General features: G+C 43.8%; 1 pseudogene; it reads left to right on the top strand.

Annotated features, from left to right (window-relative positions):
- Positions 1–3,882: 3,882 nt before the first annotated feature.
- LOC100773193 lies at positions 3,883–10,684 on the top strand (annotated as a pseudogene).
- The last annotated feature ends 267 nt before the right edge of the window (positions 10,685–10,951 follow it).

Genomic DNA, 10,951 nt, shown 5'->3' with positions numbered 1-10,951 from the left:
AATTTCCCCTCTCTCTATCATCTATTTTCATTATACAAACAGCAACCTTCAATGAATGGTCAGAACAGGGCTGACTGCAGACCACAATGAAATACTAGTTGTGAAAAATCAACAGCTTTTCAAAAATTGTCAGAAAAATTTCCACACTGACTGCCGGAACTGTTTAATGATTCAATTACTTCATGTTATACATTTGCTAGCTTGATAAGCCACGAATTGAATACAAACATGTGAAAGGAAATTCTTTATATTTCATGGGTTTAAACAATAATTCATTATGTCATGGATATTTATCTTGCTAATATTTTCACTAAGAAGATTCACTGCTCATGCTTAAATCTACACTTCCAATAGAAAAAGTAGATGCCAATAAGCAAACCAAGATACAAGGTTCACACTCCTTTCTATTCAAAATAAGTGTAAGATTCATTTGAAGAAATATAATTTCCATGAATTTTTCTGTGAACCAAATCTTCAGATTGTTTAAAAGAACATTTCACAGCAAAAAATAAGGGAAAGGATAGAAGAAAGAATGAAAGAAGGGAGGAGTATCTAAAGACAGCAAGAAAGGAAAATCTAAAATGAAAATTAAAAATTAATGTGGGGAGGTAATAATATTAAAAAATAAAGGATATAAAGTGATTGGGAAAGGGCAGGTAGTAATAGATAATCAAATAAGGATAAATAAATGAAACTAGAACTGATAACTGAGATGGTAATGAATATGATTTCAGTAGTTTATATTCTAATTAATATATTTTAGATTTTATAGCAATAACGAATGGTAAAGTGGCCATGAATGTGCTCATGAAAAGACATAATTGATATTGTTTAAACATATAATGAAGATTTTATTACAGTATAATTTAATCTAAAAAGTGAATATCATATTACAAATTGTCTTATTCCTCTAAGAAGACCATTTCTCCCATGCTCAGCTAGACCAAGTTTCTTGTAGAAAGTTTTGTAGGGTTGAAGCCTCCTGGGTTTATTTTCATGCAATTTCTCACAGATAGTGTTGGATATTTTATCTTTTATTTGATTTTTCACAAATTTAAACAATATCAAACTGGAAAGGTCAGAACATAAATGGGATGTTGGGGAGACCTCATGTCAAAAATGCCTTTGAATACCTTTTTGGCATACTGAATTCAGTTACATTATATGTCATTTACAGAATAATTGTGCCAGATACAAGACTGTTGTTCATGGCCTTGTCCATGGACTGATTGGAGTCTCCTCCCACATTGTGAAAGTCAAATGCTGTACAGGGCACTTATATTAGATAAAATATACAAAGAAGACAGTGCTTCTCAGCTGTTCTATACTTGGTGGTCCCATGTTATGGAAAGAACAAATCTCACTGTGATTGCCAGGTAAAAATAATGATATTAAGGTATGTCACAACAGCCAAAATAACACAATCCCACACAATCATGATTTCATATTACATTTTCATTTGCCTTCTCCTTAGCACATGAGTCTATCTGAATGTTGTAAGCATTTTCTTTTGTTTCTTCTATCTCAAAGGTATCTACTACAGCTTCAGGAAACCACACATGAATGTGAAGTCATATACCAAAAGAACGCTCAATTATACCGTAAGGTATCTTACACAACTGGGTTCATAGAAACATTATCATAGTAGCCAAACCTTGAAAACAATCTTGATACCCATGAACTGTAGAATAGATAAAGAAAATAGATTTTGTTTATTTAATGGTGTACTACTCAGCAGTAAGAAAAAATAGCATCCTAAAATTTGAAGGCAAAGCACAGAACTAGAATAAAACATCATGAGTGGGGTATCAATGAAAGGAAAAAAAATTTGTATGTACCTACTCATAAGTGGATACCAGACTTAAAGCAAAAGAAACATAGCCTACAGTCCAAACCCCTGGAAAAGCTACAACCCTCTTGCAGGAACAGATGGAAGCAGATGCAGTTATTCACTGCTAACCATTTGGCTAAGCTTCTGGAGTAATTTCAAAGTGAGAGAGAAGAAATATTGTGAACAACAAGACAATGATGGGGAGACCCACAGATAATGCTGACCTGAGCTACTAAGAGATCACTGGCTCTGGTCTGAAAAGGAGGACTACTACATTGGACTGAGCTACACTCTATTAATTCCGGTAACAATGATGATAGTCAGACAATATATGGTCACTGGCAGTGGGTCCAATTCTAACTCTAATGATCAAACTGACTTGCTGGAGCCCATTCTTTATGGAGAGTTACCTTGGTCAGCCTTGACACAATGATATGGTTGCAAGAGAGGTTTCTTGGTGCTGTTTTAACTAGATAATAGGACAGATGTAGTATATTTCTTAGCAGAGACCTTACCAGCTCCAAGGAACAAATGAGAGGTGGGAGGCAGAGGGAGTAGCAGGAGGAGAGGAAGGATGGAATTGGAATATAAAAATAAATTGATAAAAAGTATAAAGTATTAAGAATCACAGGTCATTAATATCTTTTAATATCAGTGGACATATTATACTCATAAAAAGACTCAGGCTAATAGATTGCTTATGTAAAGAGGATCTCTCCTTCTGCTGCAAATATGAAATAAAATTCAACATTAAAGACAGTTACTACCTCATGGTAAAACTTCGGGATATAATTTTCTCATAAAATTTACATAAGAAACAGGCTGTCAAAGCTGGCCTAACAATTAGCAAAATAAAATTCAGAATAAAATTTTCAAAAAAATTAGAGAAGGATATTTCATATTAATCACAGATAACATCCAATAAGATGATGTTTTAATTCTCAACATTCATGTCCCAAATATAGCATCAACCTCAGTTGTAAAGACAACATTTCTATAGTGTAAGTCACAAATCAAAGGCCACACTCTAATACTAGGAGACTTGAAAACCACATTTCACAAACTGATAGAACTGCCAGAAGTAAACATAGCAGAAAAATAACTGAAGTGATCAAAGTTCTGTCTTTGTCAAAATGTACACAGTAATGGGTTTCTATGCCTGGAAAATGGGGGCCCTGAGCCTCTGTGTCTTGAAGTAGAAGGATGTTTTCTCTCTTCATGTCCCTCCCATTTAACCCTGTTCCCACTGGGGAGTTCAGGAGGGATAATTTGTCACATAAGCTTACACATTATTTTTTCTGGTGGAGAACAGATTTTTAATTGTCAAATATCTGTTTGCAATAAAAGGACTCAATATCACCGATGCAAAGAGAAGTATTTTCAATTTTGAGTGCCATGGGCTACTTATGCAGAACAAAGCCTTGATGGGCTGTGGAGTCTAGCAAAAGAGTGACTGAGAATATCATGCTGCAAGGTGCAGACATCCCAGAACTGCCATGGCTGGACACACAAGAACTGTTTCATAAAGTATGATATGAACACAGCAGGATGGTCTAAGGATCTCCCAAGATAATAATTACAAATATGTCTTCTCTGTTGCTTAGACCCTATATATTTGTCTGAATATATAATTGGTTGAGTAAGTGTAAACATTATAAAAATACTCAAGAGCCTACACGCTGTAATAGTGATGCGACTGAGGATGGAGGAATAAACTAAAGACGAAATGAAGTAAGAGGGCACCTGTGACCCCAGTGTGTTGTGACTGTAAGAAACCATTAAAATGTGCCTAGAGGCAAATACCACTTATGTGAAATCACCTCCAACAAGGATGCATCCTTTGAACTGACCCCAAGGTCCTCATGCAACTGCTGCAACCCCTCACGGAATGTCCCCAGCCCTGTTTTACTCTCTGCCCCTCCCCCACTATAGAATGCTCAATGCCACATTCTGGAGAGGTTTACTTTCAGACTTTTCAAAGCTGTGGCTGGCGTTCTTGAGCCTCTGGCACATATTGGTGATCTTGTTGTGATTCCTCTGAGATTGACACCATGGATCCTAGCAGACAGGCGTGGTTACTGTCCAAGCCTGTAGGAATAACTTCAGAAGGTAAGCCTGGAGTACCAGAGTGTGGCACCTGAGTCCCTGCCACTGGCAGTTTAAATCTGTTACTATCAATGACTTACTGGACAAAGGGAGTGGGTAGGAAACAGCACTGGACTTCTGCAAGGACATCTCACCTTGGAAGCTGAAACAGCTTATGGCAGAATGAACAGAGCCCATGGTGGAACTAAGCTGACACAAGGAAGCAGACTTGATCAGAAGATACAAGACAGGCCCTAAACTGGCTCTTCCTGTGTGGCAGGCAGGTCTATTAAGCACAGTTTACAGATGTGGTGGAATGGTTCACTGTGGTGTCCCAGGGAAGGTTCGTGGGCAACAGTTGAGCTCTTGGTCATCTCTCCAAGCCGGTAGAACTTGTGCTTTGAAATTATGGATCTCAGAAATTTAACTTGGCTACCCTAGACCTTAGAAGGACAGTGCAGAGAAATGGCCAGGAAGGAAACAGCCCAGTGGGGTCATCTCTGTGGGGATGGAGGTTACTCTATCCACTGGCAGCCTGGAGTTGCTTGTGCCTTCCCTTGGAGGTAGGCTTCTCTATCACCAGATAGTTGATGTCTTCAGAAGCAGAGCAGTTAGGAAATGTCAACTAAAAAAGAAATGGGTGATTGCTCTCAACTTTTCAACCTACTTGTTTTGATGAATCTTGAGGAGAACCTTGGCAGATCCCATGGCAGGTGAGGGTGACAGAGGTGGACCGACAAGCACACTAGGTAGACAGAGCTTAGTCAGAAGTTTTATTAGAAAATGGGGTGAGAGAAAAGAGGTAAAGAGACACAGACCCAGAGACGCAGAGAGGACATAAGAGAAGGAGGAGACCGGAAATGTCCTGTATGCCCCAAGGGAATAGTGGGAAAGAGAGAGAAGGAGAAAGAGAGAGGCGTGAGAGACGGGAAGAGAGATCAAGAAAAGAGCAGAAAGACAGCAGGAAAGAAAGGGCTGGAAAGAGATCGTAAGTGGGCAGAGGTCTTTCTTTTAAAGGAGTCATTTGTACCTGGGCTGACCGAGGGTAGCACAGAGTTGGTTTTGCTTTGCGGTGCTGGACTAGAAATGGAGGGGGGTTTGAGAGTGTGAAAGGAACAGTCAGAAGGGATTGAGGTCAAAATATTTGAAACCTGCGAACTTTACAGGGGCCCTTCTGGAAACCGGCCCTCATTGATGGTGCCTTGCCTCCTGCGGGCATCATTACTGGCATAGTGGTCCAGACAGAGTCACACTGATTCATCTCTAGTGAGAGAGCTAGAACGCTGATGAGTTTTCTGCCAGGGATTCCCAAAAGAGTCACTCAGAAGTGGGAAAGCCGAGGGCTCCTCTCCACAGCAGTAATCGTAGAATGTTGGCAAATGGACAGGAAGAATGCTCAGCCAGATGAACCCTGCAGGGAATTCCCTAGGGGACATCTGCAAACAGTACAATCTCCTCTTCCCCATGACACTCCACCAATTACCACTTACTACCGGGAACAGAGAGCTGCCCTCCTGTTTGCCTTTGTGTTTCCAACATCTTCATTGGGACAGAACATGACTGTCAACCTCGATGCCTCCATGTCTACATTTGCTACCCTGCCTGTTCTCCCACCTGCCCCACAGCCAACACTCCAATTATTCTGGGAGGCCCCAGCACCCCTACTGACTGGAGGCGTCTCTCCCTGGAATCCTCTAGTGTTTTATCTGCCTTGCCTGGGATGTCTTTGGTGGCAGAAGCTGGAAGTACGACCCTGGGTACAGCTGTACCTCTGAACATTGTGCAAGTGGGGACACCAGGCAGGCCTGTACAGCCCATGCCCAATGCCAACATTGTCTTCACAGATGTGTCCCTCGATTGTAATGTCCCTGTAACCCAAGGTGGGGGTATGGGTTGACCTGCTTCTCTCTTCATGACAAGACCTGCTGCAAATACCTTCATAAACGCTCAAATTTCTTCGGACGTCCAGCCCCAAGAAGGATTGTGGGTCCTGGGCTCTCACCCTCCCACCACACAGCCAGTTGTCCAGCTGGTTCCTATCAGGTCCCCAGTGAACTCAGCACCACCTGCAAAAGGAGCAGTTGGAGAGAGTTGTCCAGCCAATGTCCAAACCAACTCCCCAGAAAACTGCTTGTTCAAACCAGACAGTGTCCATGGGAATATACGGCACTGGCAGCATATCACGACTCTGGTCCAGAAGCACCTGTCCCAGACTCCAGACATGTCTGCTTTCTCCTGCTTCCTTATGTGAGTGTCACCTGTGACTGAAATGTCCTACTGGGCTCCAACATGATGAGTGTGAGGTGGCCAAGGAAGGTGGTGAAGGTGACAGAATCAATCCAGAGAGTCACACTCTGAGAAATAGAGGTGTCACTGGGGGTTCTGGAATCCCAGAAAGCTTGAGTTTGGATTTAGGCCTTTCACCCATTTGGTAGTTCTTTGCCTCAGCATTTTATCTTCTAGCATTGACCTTAGTGTTTAGGGCCCACAGCATGTCACAACCAGGATGGGGAAGAGTGCCGGACTCCAGAAAGACCTGTACATTTGTCCCTCACCCCACCATCTAAGGAATTTCCCGTAAGCCAGAAAGGCCCTAGACCTTCCCTGAGGAAACTTTTGGTCTCTTTGCTCCATGTTTATCCTCAGCAGTGATTTGCACCATTTCCCAATCATTGACCCTAGGTTCCAGATCATTATGTGCATTTTGCCAGTCAGCTCAGTCATATCACCAGGTAGACTAGAAGACTGAAGCCACAGGCCTTGTTATCTCAGAGTTCCGGACACTGGAGACCCAGACAAGACCTTGAAGAGCAAGTTCCTGAAGTCTCCGTGGCTGTCTCACAGGACTAAAAGTAAACTTGGGGAGGCCTCTTCTCCCTTCCAAGAAGAGCGCTATCCCATCCTGAGATCCCCACATCATGTCCTAAGCTTGGTTACCAACCAAGGCCTCATTTCTAATGACTTTCACTTTGATTTTGTCACCCTCACTTCCATGTTGGGAACTTAAGTCCCATGCATTCTTCCACACACAGTGATAGAAGGAGACTCACATGGCAGGCCGGGAAATAGACATAGATCTTTGCGTTGAGGTCTGTTGCATGATTAGGAGTTCTTAGTAGCTGACTTTATTCTGACTCAAGATTATAGATGCATCTTGGGCTGGGTCTACTGGGTCCGAATTATTGGATTGAGTGCTTCTAATGAATTCCAGTCCAGTGCTTCGGTACCTGGCTCAGAGGAATCCGACCATGAATGTGGAGGAGGGCCTATGGAGGGGTCTGCAGGAGTGGCAGTGTACAAGCAACTCTGATCGGATGATCTTCTTTGAGATGGCTTAAAAGAGAGTCAATGGAATTTTGAAGCAGGGTATGTGGAGAGCTGTCAATCATGGGTGGGTCTGTTGAATCAGGATTCTGGAGGAGGGTATATATTGGGGGTACTACTCAGTTGGAGCTTGATCTGGTGAGTTTGGCACCCACATGTTTAAAGGAAGATTACCCGATACTTGGTCTGCTTGTGGTAATCTATAAGTTCCAGGATGCTGTTCTCACCTCCTGCAGTGCTGGGCTATTTGCCCCATGTTCTCAGCAGCTCTGCCCTCATTGGCCATGAATCTATCACTGCCTTTCTTTTGAAAGTCTGTGAGGGAAAATGACCCATTCCAGCCCTGTTGGGTCTCCTGCAGCACTGAGAATTGTAAAATACAAACATGCTTCACAAGTCTTAAGTCAACTAGCTGGTACTGAGTCACTGCTTTTTGACAGTAGAGACTACTGCATCCCAATAGGGTGGCTTCAGTTGTATCCTTATGTACCTGGAGTGGTTATGAACAGAAGCATGCAGAGGGGAAGGAAGCTTCTTACACATCTGAGGATATGTCTCTGGTCTTTCTGTCTTTTTTCCATGTGATGCTTTCATTCACACAAGCCAACTAAAAGCTCTCAGAGGGAAGCAGCCACACCTCTCAGTTTCCCTTCTACTTTCTCCTGCCATCTCCTGGGCCTTTGTTTCCCAGGTCATTCCAGGTCTCCCAGGCTCAGCTTCAGCATCTCTGGATCTGGTTCAAGATCCCTGATGTACTCCATCAATCATATCTGTGGCCATATTACCAGTAAGAGTTTCTGTGTGGCTCTAGGCAAGGAAAAGATAGGCCGTAAGGAAGAGTCACATGAAAGTCCTTCTTGGGCCACCTCAAACTGATTTGATTTCCACAAATACCAAGGGAATATAATGTTCCCCCAGAGCTGTGGTTATGTTCCAAGATCAGCAACTTCATGGGACTGTACCAGATCATCCCAAGACCCTGCACCTGTGATTATCTTCAGTAATCTCTTGGCTGGTCCCTGGCCTCCCTCATCCTTAGGTTTACAGAATTTGAGAGTGCACAAGAGATGGAGAATTCAAGGCTGGAGATCGAGAATTCAAGGCTGGAGATGATCAGAAGTATCCAGTGCCAAGTTCTTACAACCTCAAGGCAAGATCCTCCAAGGCCTCCAGCTTCTGAGGTTTTTGAGGAACCAGGTAGTGATCATATAACTTTAGGTCTTTATGCAGAGGTCAAATCAGTCAAAATGGATTTTTTCCCTGAACATAGGCTTCTTCCTTCAGGTTAGGGCATTTTATATGTAGCCTGGGGACCCTTGCAGCCCTTAGTCTTGAACTTGGTAATCATTGAGCTGGCCTCCATATGATCAGGACCTGGCCACTGAGTTTGAAGAGTACCTGAAATATTGGTGGCTCCAAATGCTCTCCCACATGACTGTCCTAGGCATATCAACACTTTGCAATGTCCCCTCTCACACATCTTTAGGTTTGACTTACCCTAGGCCATTGTGGTTTCTCTGAACTATGGTCTACATGGCATGGTTAGGGGGGAACTGAAACCAATCTTTGTATCATCAAGTTCTCCTATCTTCTAGCATGCAACTCCATGAAGACTGGTCCCAAGACTGACCCTACATGCCTCCTAGTACTCAGAAACAGGCAATTACGAAAGATTGAGGCACCCATGGAAATTCCACCTGAAGATGTGCAGGAGTACATGGATATTATGGACTGGCTGGAGAGGCCTCCTCAGTCATTCACAGCAGTGCCCACAGAAAATGAGGAAGAGAACAGTGGGCCAGAGCAGGAAGGAGAGGACTTCTACTCAGATGCAGGAGTCCTGAGCTACATTGATGAGCTGTGCTCCCAGAAGCACTTCATTGAGCAAGTGAGCTGCACCTGGAGCCCTGGTGCGGGCCAGATTCTGAGTTTGGCATCCCAGTCATTGTAACTGAGCCAGCTTACCTACCTTCAGGACTCTCTTTATGTCTCTCTTTCTGTGTCTCTGTCTCTGTCTCTCTTTCTCTCTCTGTCTCTCGTGTGTGTGTGTGTGTGTGTGTGTGTGTGTGTGTGTGTGTGTGTTTGATGTCATCATGACTTTGTAGCCACATAGAACTCCCTGTCCCCAATACTCACTCCTAATCCTTCTGTTTATAGGTGGAGGACAAAATAAACCCCAAATTTGTGGCAGAAATCCTATCTTCCAAACCAGAGATGCACATACTGTCTCTAATGAATATGAGGAAGAACTCAGTGTTGAGCAGGTAGATAGGGAAGGGAGAACATCAGGGACAACAAGAAAGAAGCAATTGGTAGGCAAGAGGCAATCAGACACCAGGCAGACAGGATACATGGAAACATTAGCAAACTGGGTGGGGCATGGAGGACCCCAAATACAGTGGTGTGCTGAGAGTCACCAGGTGGACAGGACCATTCTTATAAGAAACATGTGACCTACAGGAAGTCAAGGCATCCTGCCTGGAGCTTCACCAAGAAAGGGATGCAGGTATGGATATGAGGAGGAGGTGAAGTGCATAGTTGCAAGGAACCAGGCATGTCAGCAAGCAGACCCTTGGTCTCTGACACTCAGAGATAGTTGACTATCCCCTTAGCTACCTCCACCCAAAAGTTTTGCCCCCTGGAGCAAAACTTCCAGACTAGGATGAGTCTTATATGCCCATTTCCTCCTGCAGCATCTGGAGGAGCACTGGCCGGGTTTGAAGAAGAAATGCTATAAGAGGGCACCTCTGAACACTGGTGCCCCTCAGATACTTTCCAACTCTTCTGTACCTACTGTCTGCCAAGGCACAAAGGAAGATGACCATGGTCCCCAAAGAGGGGACAGTACACAGAAAGTTTCCTCACCTGTGCTTTCTTTAGATCATCAGTGTCCTGGAGCTACCAATGAAGAAATATGGGGGCCTAGGCCTATTGACTTCCAAAGTAGTCAGTGTTTAGCCTCACTGGGAGATGTCGGGTCCACTGCTATTTCCTATGGCAGAAGAGCCCATCCCCAAAGCCCAGGGTCCAGATCTGCAATGAGCCTCAGAGGAATTTCTGCTATGGAGGAATTCCAGGAGTCACTGGGCAGAACCATGGAGGAAAAAGAGGAGCTCCCCAGCTTGTCCTTCCTCCTGTGGTCCCACTATAGGCTGGTGCCATGGAAACTGTCTGGCCCATATACAGGTCTCTCTGACTCTGCTAGTATCCCCAAACCCTTATCTCAAAGATAAAGTACCTCAGTCCTGATCCATCTGCAACTGACATGACAAATAAGCGAGCTCTCATTGGAGGCTTGACTCCAATGGATAAGAGGTCCAAATCAGGGCTTTGTCATGGGATGTTTGAAGGGCCACTCTTAGCCCTGGGCTCACTCACCCCTTGCAGGCACAGAAGAAGAAGCTTGAGTCACTAGGCACCTGGAAGAGGTAGAAGAGACACTGATACCCCTGTGTGATGTCCCCTCAAAGCAGGCAGAGTTTCACTTTGCCTCTACCTGGCACACCCATACCAAAATCCGAAATAGAAAACACTGAGTTCATGCTCACTCAGGGCTGTTCCAGCTGGTGCTAAGTTCTAGAAGGCTAGAAGCATTGGATAATAAAGCCAGGGATGAGGTTTGAGCCAAGGAGTGGGAGGGTATTATCACTTTAGATGTTTGTAAGTTACAGTGAATAAATGTAGTTTTGTTGAAAATGGTGTTAGAGCCAT

The sequence above is a fragment of the Cricetulus griseus genome, unplaced genomic scaffold (assembly GCF_003668045.3).
Source record: "Cricetulus griseus strain 17A/GY unplaced genomic scaffold, alternate assembly CriGri-PICRH-1.0 unplaced_scaffold_4, whole genome shotgun sequence".
Taxonomy (NCBI): Eukaryota; Metazoa; Chordata; class Mammalia; order Rodentia; family Cricetidae; genus Cricetulus; species Cricetulus griseus.
Note: the sequence above shows the minus strand (reverse complement) of the source record. Positions and strands in the feature narration are given on the sequence as shown.